At 37.0% G+C, this 14,893-nt stretch overlaps 1 long non-coding RNA gene across 1 annotated transcript; it reads right to left on the bottom strand.

Moving 5' to 3' along the window:
• Positions 1-9,106: 9,106 nt before the first annotated feature.
• On the bottom strand, positions 9,107-13,508 carry LOC140180976 (uncharacterized). The gene is made up of 2 exons (XR_011875375.1): positions 12,832-13,508; positions 9,107-9,319 (listed from the first exon to the last, which is right to left on the bottom strand). It is a non-coding gene; the product is annotated as an uncharacterized lncRNA (long non-coding RNA).
• Positions 13,509-14,893: the final 1,385 nt, after the last annotated feature.

Below are 14,893 nucleotides of genomic sequence, written 5' to 3'. Positions count from 1 at the left end.
AGTTCACAAATCCATGGGTGTGCCACTTGAACAGCATGGCGTGGCACGCTGGCACAATAATCCAGAGATAGGGCTGAAGGCAATTGAAGACTGGGTGTGCCACTTGAAGTCAAAGGCGTGGCACGCCAACCTCTCAACCTCACTTAGGCGTGCCACTTGAGCAACCAGGCATGGCACGCCAATGCACAAAGATAACAAAAGCAAAGACTGGGCGTGCCACTTGGTATCGAAGGCGTGGCACGCCAACCCAAGCATGTCACTATGGCGTGCCACTTGAAGGCTGAGGCGTGGCATGCCAACTACTGGAACCAAGACAAGATCATGGGCATGGCATGCCAACCTTTAGGCGTGGCACGCTGGTATAAGTTTCCAGAGAGGATGAAGGAGGCCAATTACATGGGGCGTGCCACTTGGTATCGAAGGCGTGGCACGCCACTCACTATTCTTCACTTAGGCGTGCCACTTGAATCCCAGGCGTGGCACGCCAGTGTCATTCAGAGAGCAAAGAAGCATTGGGGCGTGACACTTGAGTTCGTGGCGTGGCACACCAAACAGAGGAACCACTCACTCATAAAAGGGCGTGGCACGCCAGACCCTGGGCGTGCCACGCTAGTTCAACTTTCCAGAGGACAAGGGAAAAGGAAAAAGGCTAGGGTGTGCCACTTGAGCTCGAAGGCCTGGCACGCCAAGGTTGTTAAAGAGACGAGCGTGCCACTTGAAGGGCTGGGCGTGGCACGCCAAGCTAAAAGCAAAGAGCACGTGACACGCCACTAGAGCGCTAATCACACGCCAGCTGGGAGATCACACTTATTGAGCTTCTTTTCCCTCTAAAATGTAATTTTCCTTTTTCACTTTTGTAATTCTTTTATTTTACTAGGAGTAGTATAAATACCCCCAAGGATTACTAAAAAAGGGGGTTAAGCAGTCAGTTTTAGATCCACTTTTACACGTCACTTTTGAGTACTTTTTGAGCTATGAGTAGCTAACTTCCCTCTCATTGAGAGAGGGAGCTCTGTTGTACTTGAAATTCTTCTTCTCTTCATCTTCTCTTTGATTTGCTAGAAGGAATTTCGTTCTTAATGCTTAGTGTTCAATTATCTTAGAAAAGAGATTGAATGCAATTGGGTTTCATGGGAACCTTGGGAAAGGAAACATGAAACCATGCTTGAAATCCCTTCTCACACTTGAGTAGAATCTGGGTTTTGGTGTTTGGATATGTGACATATAATCCTCCCTCTACTTGGACCTACGATGGTGTGTGGTATAATCAGGGACCAAGCATATCTATCTTCATGAGCAATTAGACCAAGGAATTGGCTATTGATCAAGATCTGAGACATTGAGTCACCAAGGGATTGGGGCTCAATCAATCATGATTGCCAAGAGGTCAATGAGTTGCATGATTGAAGAAGATATAAGCTAGATTTGATCCAAAGAGACAACATCTCCCAATCTCAATGAATTTCCCCATTCTTATCTATCCATTTTTTTACAGCTTAATTTTACATTCAGCAATCCCCCATTCCCATTTATATTTAAGTCATTTATGATTTTGCACTTTACATTCTGCCATTTCTATTTCTGCACTTTATTACTTTTCTTTATATTCTAGTCATTTACATTTATGTCATTTACAATTCTGCACCTCACAATCTTATTGATCCACTTGACTAATTCATCAATTAATGAAAACTGCTTGAACTTGCCAATCTCTGTCGATACGATCCCACTCCACTGTGGGTTATTACTTGACGATAATTTTGGTGCGATTTCCAAAAGAACTAATTCACCAATTTTTGAATGGGTTATGAATTTTAGTCATCAATTTCCCTAACCATGTGCAGGCGCACCTAGCGCCTCCGCGCACTACCCTCAATCAACTCATCTACGCGTAAGCGCACAGTGCGCGCGTGCATCGATGCGATTTTTCATCGCCCAGGCCAAAAGACCCGAGAGTTATGCCAACTCTGGGCCAATTTTGTGCCTCTAGCCCAGCTCACCCACACGGACGCGCACCGTACGTGTCCACGCCCATTCCCAATTATCCCATCTATGCGCAAGCGCAGATGGCGCTTCCACGCCGACCCCTAATTCTCCCACCCACGCGGACGCGCACGGGGCGCACTCGTGTGGATTCAAATTTCCACTTACCCCAGGGACGCGAAGCCCTAGCGCATTCGCGCAGCCCTCTACTCCGCTTCTCTAACGTCTCTCCCTCTTCTTTTCTCCCCAATCAGCACTGCAACCACCTTCGGCGACTCCACCACCGTAGTCGCGACCCCCCTCTCCCCTCGTCCCTTGCTCCTTATTCCTTCTCACCATTCTCACTTCTCTTCTCTCTCTCTCTTACCCATTCTCACTCCCTGCTCCACCGCCGTTCTCACAGTACCCTATCGCCGCCACAAGCACCGCCCCGACCTCCATTGTCACCGGTGCACATTTTACTGTACCACTAGACTGCCGCCCTGCTCTGGCCGGTTCACTCCTCTCCCTCCACCTTCCCATCCTCTGTTTCAACTCCCCAGCTTCCCAGGTTTCCCTTTTTCTCATTTCATTTAAATTTTGTTTAGTTAATCTAGTTTAGTTTATTCTGTTTAGCTTGCTTAGTTAGATTAGTTTAGCTAGTTTAGTTTGATTAGGTGGTTAGAGAAGCTGGGCTGAGTAGTGGATTTAGGCTTGTTTGAATTGATGATGCTGTGTTTTTTATCATGGCTGTGTAAAGTGAACCAGCTGCTAAAATATTGTTAATGATTGCTTATGCAGTGATGATTTTGCTTAATAAATTCAAGTTGTTTTTGCTGCTGTCTTATTCCAAACTCAATCACTTGACCCAACATGCTTATTTGTTTAAGTTCACGTTGAACACTTCAGTGAATAGCATGCTACCTGAATTCATTATCTTTATTCAATTGGCTAATTTAGTTTAATTTGCTTTTTAATGTTTTGCTGCTTAAAGATTGGCTTAATTGTTCAATTCATGTGAACTCATATATGATTTTCATGCTTTTAATTGTTAATGAATTCATATGGATTAGAATTGCTTGTTTGAATTTGGAAAATAGCCCATTTACTGCTAAAATGCTGCCAGATTTTTCCTAACCATGTTTCATGAAATAACACTGTTTGATTGATGCAACAAACTTCTATTTGACAACATTCTGTGTCAATAGAATTTTGTATACTAAATGGTTTTGGAAACTCCTCAAGAACAAATTTTGGTCATGCTTATCATATTGTTTGCTTGTATTCATGCTGAATTGCTTATATGCATTGAATAGTTTGAATGAATTTTCAGATTGGCCATCACTTGTAACTCTTTTAAGATTTCGTGCCTCTTTTCCATAAACACACAAGTTGAAGGTTTTTAATCTATGTGGCTGAATTGATTCACTTTACTCATACGTATTTTTCATTGAGCCACATAGATCACAAGGTTTTCCATTCTTGTTCCGACTTGTGAATTTTATGTCTCATTGAATTTGGTGTTTGCATGTCTTGGTTAACTTGTTCTTCAATGTTTTGATTTTACCAACACCAATTCATATAATTCTAGTGATCCTTACATTGATGGATGACTTGTTTTATTATGGGTTGCCTTTTTAGCAATATCATATTTCATCATCAATGACTATATGCATTTCATGGTTGTGAGTATGCTTGCACCGCTACTCTGTACACTTCTTTTAATTGAGCTGATAATTGTCATATCGCTTTTTTTTAAACTAATTTCTAACTCTAATTTGTTTAACCACTTAACTTCTCTTTTGGTTTTAAACTTAACTTTTTTAATCATTCTTTTTGTATATAGCATTTCTTATGCTCAATAGACAAGCATTGTGCAATTGTGGTTTAAATTCTTGGTTTGTAACTTGGTTTGAATTCTAAATTATGTTACTTGCACTCCAAGAATTCTCTTTTCTTCACTCACTTCATGAGTATGCCTTACTTTGAGTGCTTTATATCTACTTGGCTAGCTGCTTATATCATGCTACATCTATTTTTCAGGATGTCAGACAAAGGAAAATCTATAGCCACTACTTCTAAGAAGAGAAAGCGCTCTAAGGCCTCTACCCCATCTCCTTATGCTAATTATACTAAGAATCCGCTGAATGAAGTGGACAAGGAGAATCAGCTACTCCAATCCACTGATCCAATCAAATTCCCCAACCTCTACTGTGAGCTTCGCTTCCCTAAATTCCTGAAGACGAACCTGAACATTGAGAAGAAGCTGGTCCTTCCCAATGATGTGAGGCATGCCATAAACACCCGCATTATGGAGTTAGGATTGGACTTTGTTGACAGAGATTTGGGGAGGATAAACACTTCATGGGTGAGGAAGTTCTATTGCAACTTCCGTGCCACTCTTGATTCAGTCCAAGTGCGAGGTAGAGAGATTTTGATCACTGAGGCTGCTATTAGGGAGGCATTGCTTTGCCATCCTCGCATTGAGAACACATGCGCCTATGAGCAGGCAGAGGTAGCCATCCACTGCATGACTTTTGATTATGAGGCGCTTAAGCGCGTGATTGCCACACCCGACGCTCCTTGGGTGATGGATTCTGGAAACAAGAAGCCCAAGGGGATGCGTTTCACTTATCTGTCAAGAGAGGCTAAGACTTGGCAGCATATTTTCGCCCATTATGTCCTGCCCACCACTCACTTCTCAGACATTCCGATGGATATGCTGGTTCTGATTAGGTGTGTGATGGAGGGGAAGGAGGTAGACTTCCCCCGACTGATTAGGCAGAGTATGTGGCGCGCTCACATTCGTGGTCTGCTGCCATTTCCTACACTAATTACCAGCATGATTGAGCTGGATGATGTCCCATGGGAGGACGATGATGTGACACCACCACCCCAGATGAGGACGACAAGGAGGTTACTATTCCATGGGGTGGGTGGGTGCACGAGAAGCCTCCACCCAGATGCCGTTCTCGAGCCAGAGTAGTAGAGGAGGCAGCTCAGCCTTCATCATCAGCAGTAGCAGCAGGACCCCTCTCTACTTCAGCAGCCGCAGCATCCTTATCACCACCGCCAGCAACTGAGCCGACTTGCCTGTTGGTGCACCGCCTGTTTCGCTTCATGGAGCGCAGCAAGCATCGTATCATGTGACATCTCTACAGCATAGATCAGGTGTTTGTCTTACAGGGCATCGAGCTACCTCCACTCCCAGACTCTCTAGCCTCTGACGAGCAGGATCAGGAGGAGGAGCATACTGAGGAGCCGATTCAGTAGGAGGCACCACCAGAGACACAGGCTGCCATAGAGGTTCAGCAGCCTCCTGAGGATTCACAGCCTGAGCCAGTACCACAGCCCGGCGCGATTGTTGACCCCCATCCCGAGCTTCAGCAATAGCATCGAGGACGATGCTTCATCCTAAAGTGTGAGGAGGTTACCGTTCGTGACCAGTGAATAGCATTTATGTGGTGAATTTTTAAACATTTATCTCTAGTTTTTGCTACTTTATTTTATTTTGCACTTCATCTTTGAGATCATTTTGGGATTACTGTATATATTTGTCATTGTAGATACCCTTATTTTGGTTGTTGCACACTTTATATATATGTATGTTGCATTTTAGCTTTTGATTGTGATTAGAAAAATATTTTAGATTGTTAAAACCTAATTGACCCTTTTTGTATAAGAATTGTGTTTTGATTAAAAAGGGGGTAAACTAGGAAAAATTTTCTAAATCACAACATTGCATTAAAATAAGCTTAGTCAATATGATGAAAATTTCCAAAAATTCCATTTCTAGAGCACCACTCCAATTGGTTAAAAAAATTTTTTTTAAGAACTTGCTTGAATAATACAATTGTGGATCATGTTTTGAGCTAAGAAGACAAGCATGAGATTTTTGAGCCTAATTGTGTGGTTACACCATATAACCACTTATTTTCATTCTTGTGTGCATTATTCTCTTCCTATGATTGTAATCTTTGATTTTCTTGACTCTTGATGTCCATTATTTTGTGTATACATGCATTTACATGATTGAGGCCATTGTTCAAATAGCTCACTTACCCCAAATAGCCTACCTTTTATCTTCCATTATTAGCCAATTTTGAGCCTATGCTTAACCCATTTGTTCTTAATTGTAGCATATTACAAGCCTAAGTGAAAAACAATAAATGGCCCTCGTTTGGATCTTTGATTAGCTTAGGCTAGTGAGAGTGTTCATCATTAGAATTTGGAAAAGTTGGGTACATTGGATAGAGATAAAAGCATTCTTTATAGTTATGTGAAAATCTTGAGAATTGGGAACATGCTCATATATTAATCATGTGTAAACCATATGCATTGATGTTCTTGTATACATTTTAGTTTGAAAAAAAAAAGAGAAAAATAAAAAAACAAAAAAACATATATATATATATATATATATATATATATAAGAAGAAAAAAAATATATAGAAAAGAAAGAAAAAGAAAAGCAATAAAAAGGGGACAAAGTGCCTCAAAGTGAAGTTCAATAATAATTAATGCATATGTGTGGTAATCAAAAGGGAATGCATGAGTGTGTGAAAAAGTGAAGAATGGATAGCTAGGTTTGTTTAGAATTGTATAGGTTGTCGTAGCTTGGGTGGGAAGTTTAAGTTAATCAAAGATTAAAATCTCTAGCTCACTTGACCGTATGCATCCTACCTTTACCCTAGCCCCATTACAACCTATGAAAAAGCCCTCATGATATTTGTATGCATGCATGAAGTAATTATTGATTGTTAGATGAAAAATAAATCTTAGAAAGCATGATTATGGGAGAATTGAGTGAATCAACCTGATAAACCCATATTTTATGATATAATTTGTGCTCAAATTGAGTGTTTCTATCAATTCTTCACCCACTTATTTATGAAAATTGCATGATTTTACTTTCCCTTCCTTATTTTATGATATATGTGAAAAACATGTTTCCTATGCTTTAAAAACTATTAATTTTAATTATCCTTTATTACCATTCGATGCCGTGATATGTGTGTTAAGTGTTTCAGATTTAATAGGGCAGGAATGGCTTAAGGGACAAAAAGGAAACAAAAAATGGAAGAAAAACACAAAAAATAGAGTTTTGAAGAAAAGGCAGTGATGCGAACGCATGGACAACGCAAACGTGTGCCTAGCGCGAAAATGCAGCGACGCGAACGCGTGGACGACGCAGACGCGCGCCTTGTGTAGAACGCAAATGACGCGTACGCGTGACAAGGAAAACTCCCAGATGACGCGAACGCGTGATAGACATCACGTACAAGAATCTGCAGAAAACGCCCCAGTGATTTCTGGACCCTTTTTCGGCCCAAATCCAAGCCAGAAACACAGAATATAAGCCAGAGAATAGAGGAATCAAAAAGATATACGTATAACAAATTAAATATACATAATTTTAGGATTAGATGTAGTTTTAAAGAGAGAGGTTCTCTCCTCTCTCTTAGGATTAGGATTTAGGATTTCCATTATGTTTAAGCTATGATCTCTTCAATCACAGGTTCAATGTTCCTCTAATTTATTTTCTACTTCCATCTATTTCATTACTTTGATTGGTATTTATCTTTCAGATTTGGCTTATGAACCATTCATGTTATGATTTTCTTAATTAATGAATTTGAGGTTTTTCAGATTTGATTTTGCTTTAATTTATTTTTGAATGATTTCAATTCAATTTAGATTTATTTTCTCCTTTTGGCTTTGGTTAAGTAATTAGCAACACTTGTGTTATCAAATTCAGCTGTTGACTGAAATTGGAATTCTTTGCTGATTGATTTGTACTCCAATAACTCTAGTCTTTCCATATGAGTTGACTGGGATCTGAGGATCAAATCAATTTGTTCACTTAACTTTCCTTTGTTTAGCAAGGATTAATTAAGATGGGAGCAGAATCTAATTCTCATCACACCTGATAAGGATAACTAGGATAGGACTTCAATTTCTCATACCTTGCCAAGAGATTTTATTAATTATTAATTTATTTATTTTTCCAACCATTTAAATTACTTGTTCCTTAATTCAAAAACCCAAACTAAAAATACACAATTTCGATAACTAATAATAAATCATACTGCCCTGCAACTCCTTGAGAGACGAATCGCGGTTTAAATACTTCGGTTATTTATTTTTATTGGGTTTTGTTACTTGTGACAACCAAACTTTTGTATGAAAGGATGATTGCTTGGTTTAGAAACTATACTTGCAACGAGAATTTATTGTAAACTCTAAACCATCAATCTTCAGTTCGTCAAAAATGGTGTCGTTGCCGGGGAGTTGCAACTGTGTGCCTTATTATTGGTTATTGGGCTTGTTTGGGTGAGCTTCTAAGAAAAGATCTTTTTTCGAGTTATCTTTTTTTAAAAGATCTTATGGAGAAGTAAAAGTAATTTTATGTTTGGATATCTCATACAAAAAGATCTTTTTATCTATCAATTATGTTTGGGTATAACAATATAAAAGTACTTTTTTGTTTATTTATTACATGAAAAACATCTTTTTTTAAAGAAAAAATATCTTTTAAAAAAATATATAAATTACAGCTTCTCAAAAAAGATATTTTTTTTTATTTTTCTAGTACTTTTACTTTTACTACTAGAAATTTGCCAAACACGCTAAAAAATAAAAAAAGATATTTTTTTACTTTTTTCATTAAAAAAAGATCTTTTTTAATAGAATAATAGCGCCCAAACAAGCACATTGTAAATATTTTCTTTTGCTTGTTTATTTCTTTTTATCTTTGCTTTTAATTTTTATTATTTACTATGAATTCTCACCCCTATCGCTTTGAGTTTGGTTCTAATAATGTTGAAAGGAATGGAAGCTATAACAGGAACATGCATCAAGGTCAAAACAATCAGAGATGGACGGAGCCACAAGGACCTGATCAACCCTTTAGGCAACAACACCTTCCAAACTATCATTGATGACGACCATTCAATAATGCATGTTGTAACGACCCAACTTCCAGAACGTCATGATCGTACCGAAAGTAAGGCGTTACCAACCTACTTTTCTTTAATAACTATTTACTATTGAGCCTCTAGTTCGATATCGCGATCCAGTTTTAGTAAAAATACCAGAAAATTTTGTTTATATTAATTAAAATCATATAGAAAACATCACCAAGTAATAATAATCACATAATTACTAATAATAATATCTGTCATACAAAAGATTTCAAATAAAACTTAGATACAAATCCTATCCTTCTGTATAAAATAAAAACTAAAGTAACAAGGGCGAGGGAATTCTATGAAAATAACTCAATTCAAAAACTTAACTCATAAATAAGGTCTAACAATCGCCCGCAGCTTCAAATTGAGTCTTCGAACCTGTATCACTAAAAGGGTGGAAGGTTTTGGGGTGAGAACAAACCACACGTTCTCAGTAGGGAATGGGAATGCCGTAAAAGTAATGATTAACATGCAAATAATTAACATACTCAAGGAAACTATATTTTTATCAAACCTTTTTGAAAATACTTTTGGTTTTACTTTAGCTAATTAATTACCTCCTTCAAAATTTCTAAACTCAAACAAATTCTAAATATGAAACTAGTCACATTAACCATCTATCAGTCACATAATTAATTCTCAATCAAAACATCAATTCTTAATCAATTTAATACATTCACAAACTAATAGTACAAGCAAGAGATTCAGTTCAACATACAAACAAGTCACAGCAAGACAAACAGCACAATCACAGGGAAGTACAATGAGCAAACCCAATCAAATGCAAATGCGCAAACAAGGATGATGCATGTCTAGCCCTAGTGCAGGTAATGAGCTCATTTGTCGGTTAGATACCTGCTCCCAATGTTACCCGGAGTCCTTTGACCAGGTAAGGCTTCCCTGTTGGCTATACCCCTGTGTACAGCAAATAACCCCTCTGCCACCACAGGGTCCACTGCAAGCAGGAAATAACACATCTACCACTGCAGGGATGTATGCCGACACACCTTTTGTATACAGGAAATAACTCCTCTACCACTACAGAAATGGAACAGGTGGTCACGGTACTTCTGTAGCAGGAAATAACTCCTCTGCCTTACAGAAATAAAATATGGATCTGTACCGTAGGAAAGCGTTCTCAATGGTCAAATCACTATCTATCTGACTGCCTCAATGCAGCAGATGATCACACAAATATCTCAGGAGTTGCCATAACGCAACAAATGGATAAACACATCTCTTTGGTTGCCTCAAACAACACATAAATTTCTCTTGGGTTGCCTCAAGCAACAAATCATCACATAATCATTCTCATTATTCATCATCACTTTGACATTCTTATGCAATACCTCTTTCTTTCTCTGTTCAATCATACTATACAAACTTTACATCTTTCACTTTTACAATATCTTGCCTCAAACCATTTCTCTTTACCATTCGGATTCAAATATTATAAAATTCACCAAACTCTTGAAAAGTAATCCTTTTTTTCAAGCCCAAAGCATAACTCTTTTCGTATTAAATTGAATTCAAAACATAATTCCTCTCTTTAATAATTCAAACTTGAAACATAAACCTTTCCTTGATAATTCCAAATTCAAAATAGTATAATTCTTATCTTATTTAGATAAAATGCAAATAATATAATTTTTCAAGTTCAAATCTTTTAAAATGACTTTTCGAATAAAACCTCAGATTTTTATAAAATTTTGACAGCACCTCACCTAAAACTCGGACTTAACCACCCTTACGGGTTCCCTCTTTCTCAATATCTCATCAAACCTTTCTCAACAATTGCCACAACAATAAATTCTCAAAAACATTTGATACTAGTATAGAAAATCTATTTCTCAAATTCCATATCCAAGTAATCACCAAAACAACATCGGCAGTCTAACTTCAGTTTTATTTTAAAAATATCAAACGAATTTGGAATTACGCAAACCTTATATCCACACGTCCGTCTCAGATTAAGCTTCATATTAAACCAGAAATCATAGTTTTTCGCTGGCTCTAGCTTCGGGAATATAAGCAAAATCGTGACTGCTCTATAGTGCCTTAAAACCAGAAGACAGCAGCAGCGTACAACATTCGAAATTTCATATAAAATCCAAATTAAATCCAACAACCTTCAAAATTAATGTGGTTAAATATAACTTATCCAAATTTCTTTCTCAATTGGTTCCAGGGTCATACCATTTTTAATGAAGGAGTTATGTAGCTTGGAAGTTAGGTAATTTTCTGCTGAAGTCTGCTTTACAAATCATTGAACACAACCTCTTTCAAGTCCCATAACTCACTTACTAAAACATGGAAAACCCTGAAATTTAAATCATATATACTAAACATACTCAAATTTCACCACCAATTGGTTTTATCTGAATATCTTTCCAGAATTAAAAATTATAAAGTCTCAAAATTACTGACTTAGAAAACAAAACCTGATTTTTACTGCATAATACATCTTACTTTAAAAATTCATATATTTAAAACCAAAACTCTAACAATTCTAAATTTTTATTAAATTAAAGTACTAGGACCAGAGCTTCATTTTAAATAGGTTCCATTTCAAAATTCAAACTGGAGAATTTTTAATAGAGGAAACAAGTTGCTGCTGTGTTAAATGTTCTGCAGAAAACCAGATTTGACATTCCTAATTCAAAAATTGACCATAAATCATAAACTTAATGAAAAAGCCTCAAATTCACCAGTATAGCTTCCTATATTCCAAATCTTAATCCAGACTTGGTTCCACGCAATTCCAATCTTCACAGAATTAGTTATAGATTTTCAAAGTCTCCAGTTACATTTAAAAGTAACGCAGAAAATCAAGTTTTACATTTTAACTTTGAAAAATCTTAACTAGTTCTATAGTTAATTCAAACTTCCCAAAATTGAATCCCAACAACAACTTTAATTACAATTTACTCAACCTTTACTCTCATATCATTTCGATTATCGTTGAATAATTGATTCACTTCCAAAGTCATCTTTTAATCTCAAAAATTAGATTTTCAGCAACTAGTTCAACATTTTAAGATTCAATCTTCCAATTATTCCTTAAGCCCAACTTCAATTAATCACTAACTAAACCCATTACAATAAACCAACTCAACAGCAATAGTTTCAATTTGACCCATCAAAATACCAAAATCACAATAATCTCTCACCAAACAATTTATAATTCAATCTCACAAAATCAACAAATTCAACCAAAGTTCCAATAAAAAATCTCAATCATTCCAATCATAATTTCAGCCACACAACTCAACTAATTCAGTATAATCACATAGAGTCAGAACTTTTCAACAATTCCATTCATATCAGAGAAAACAATATTAATTACAACTTCAAACACTCACAACAAAGCCCAAAGACATTCACAGCCTTAACCTGAATTCAATAATCCAATTGAAGCACTAAAACATCATCAAACTTACTCCAAATTTCACAACCTCAACCATCATCACAATAATCCCAAACCAAACACAAATCTAACTCAGTTCATCAATTATCATTACGACAACTTTTCAATAGTTAACTCATCAAATTTCAATTTAACAAGTATTATCAAATGAATCACCATTCATAGCCACATTTCAACCAATTCAGTAGTATCACATAAAATCAGAATTCTCAACAAATCCATTAAAATCAGAAAACCAATATCAGTCATAGCATTAACCAAAGTTAACCTTGTCAAATTAATTGTTCACAACAGCATCTAATTCCAGTCGCAGCTCAGAATAATCGCAACTAACTAACTAATTTCAAATGCATTTCAAGTCATTCATGTTAATTAAGAAATTCTTAACGATTGTTAACCATTTGCACTTATCCAATAACTTTGTAGGTATTCTAAATTAAAAACATTTAACTTTAAAAATAAATCCCCTACCTCAGTTAGTCAAAATTGCAGAGTCTAAACGCCACAACCAAGTATTTCAAAGCCACCTGCAGCAGCGGCAATTTTAGCATCTTCGATTGACGGCAGCAGCACTCTATCAGGTTCTGATATCCGTTCTGTCCCCTGGCTATCGCACGATCCTTCCTTCTTTAGCGGCGACGGCACACGAAACTCCTCCAACGGCGGCGACGCGTGGCTTGATGATGACGGCTTCTCCTTTGGCGCACTTGCTTCCTCTTCCTCCATGAATGACGACGGTAACGGCGTGGAGTGTGGCGGCAGCAGTAGCTTGAACGGCGACGGCAGCAAGCTCCACGGACGGCGCGACCCTGGGCGGCAATCCCTCCTTCGCTACATGATGGTGACAGAACGAGCTCGACATGGACGGCGCGACGACGAGTTGAACAGCGGCAGTACCCAGCCGGCGACGCCACGCCCTTCTCCTTCTCTTCTTCCTCACGACTCCCTCACTCTCTAGATCTCGGATCTCCATCTCTCATTTCTACATATGCGTGTGTATGTGTTTGTTACGTGAAGGAAGGTGAGGCTGCAGTTGTTAGGGTTGACGGATGAAGCTGAGTGAGTGAAAGGGGGAAACGGTGCTGGGATGAGGGGTAACTGGGTTAGGTTTCTGTATTTTGGAAATTAGGGTTTGTGAATTAATTTGGGAATTAGGGTTAGAAATTAGGGATTTTATAAAGTAATATGGATAGATATGAATAGATATTTTGATAAAATTGAAGGGTAGAGTAATTTTAGAATCAAATATACTCTATTAAAAATATTTAGGAACATTATTTATCACATATTGCTAAGTTCAATCAATTATTTCTAATTTAAAATATAAAATGAACATATTAATCATATAATTATAAAATATAGTTCAAACTCAATATTAATCATTCAAATTAAATGATATAACTTCTCATTATTTTTCTATCACTAGACTTTAATTTCAATTTATAAAATAACCAATTATAATAAAAATTGTACATAAATATTAATTGACGTAAACTTAAAGTATTTATAAATATCAATCTAATCATTTCTAATAAAATAATTTCTAGGAGTTGAAATTAATAACATAATTCATTCAAAATAGAATTTATTTAAATTAAATTATACAATTCTTCTTATTTTTCAATTATCAAAATTATAATTTCAATTATACCAAATATCTAATAAAATTTATATAAAAATTCTAATTAATTTAAACTCCAATTATCATGAAACTCCATTTAATTACCTTTAGCAAAATAATTTTCTTAAAATAAAATTATCAACAAATAAAATAAATCACAAATAACTAATTATTCGATTTTCAAAAACTAGGGTTGTTACACATGTCAGAACAATAGTTATGGTGGACCCCCTTGTAATTACCGACAAGCCCCACCATAGGCCTATGAACCACCTCCTCAACACAGCTTTGAACCACCACACTCACAAGCCAACTACCACCATTCACCTCCATATAACCCTAACCCGTATCCACCCCAATTTCAACCCAATTACTCCCAAGAACCACCACTTCCCTACACACCATGTCCATATCTATCACTCCAAGAATCAAGGGAGCAACTCAAGGAAACATTTGAAAATTTTTATGCAACACTTCACCAATTGAATCAAGCGATAAATAGACTACCTTCCCGACGTTCGGACACTCAAGAAACCCCCATGGCTTCATGTGGACAAATTAATGAAGAACGTAGCATGAAGGAGATACTAGAAACCCCACTAGACAGTACGGAACATGACTTCGTACTGGAACAAGTGGAGGAAGCTGAATTTATCAAAGAAGAAGAATTGGTTGAAGACTTAGGAGACGCTGAACCTCCATGGGAATCTAGAATTGTGGAGAATTCCGTCAAGAGAAGTGCAGTTGATGCTAAGGAGGATAGTGAACAACTTCCGAAGCAGGAATCCTATGTAGACTTGAACGGAATAATTCAACAAGCAAGTTTCCTTGATAATGAATATCACGAGTCAAGTTCTCCTAGTAATGAACTTGCATCCGCAAATGAATTCTTTGAGATGGAAGAATCTTCCC

This window comes from Arachis hypogaea, chromosome 17 (assembly GCF_003086295.3).
Source record: "Arachis hypogaea cultivar Tifrunner chromosome 17, arahy.Tifrunner.gnm2.J5K5, whole genome shotgun sequence".
NCBI classification, from domain to species: Eukaryota; Viridiplantae; Streptophyta; class Magnoliopsida; order Fabales; family Fabaceae; genus Arachis; species Arachis hypogaea.
Note: the sequence above shows the minus strand (reverse complement) of the source record. Positions and strands in the feature narration are given on the sequence as shown.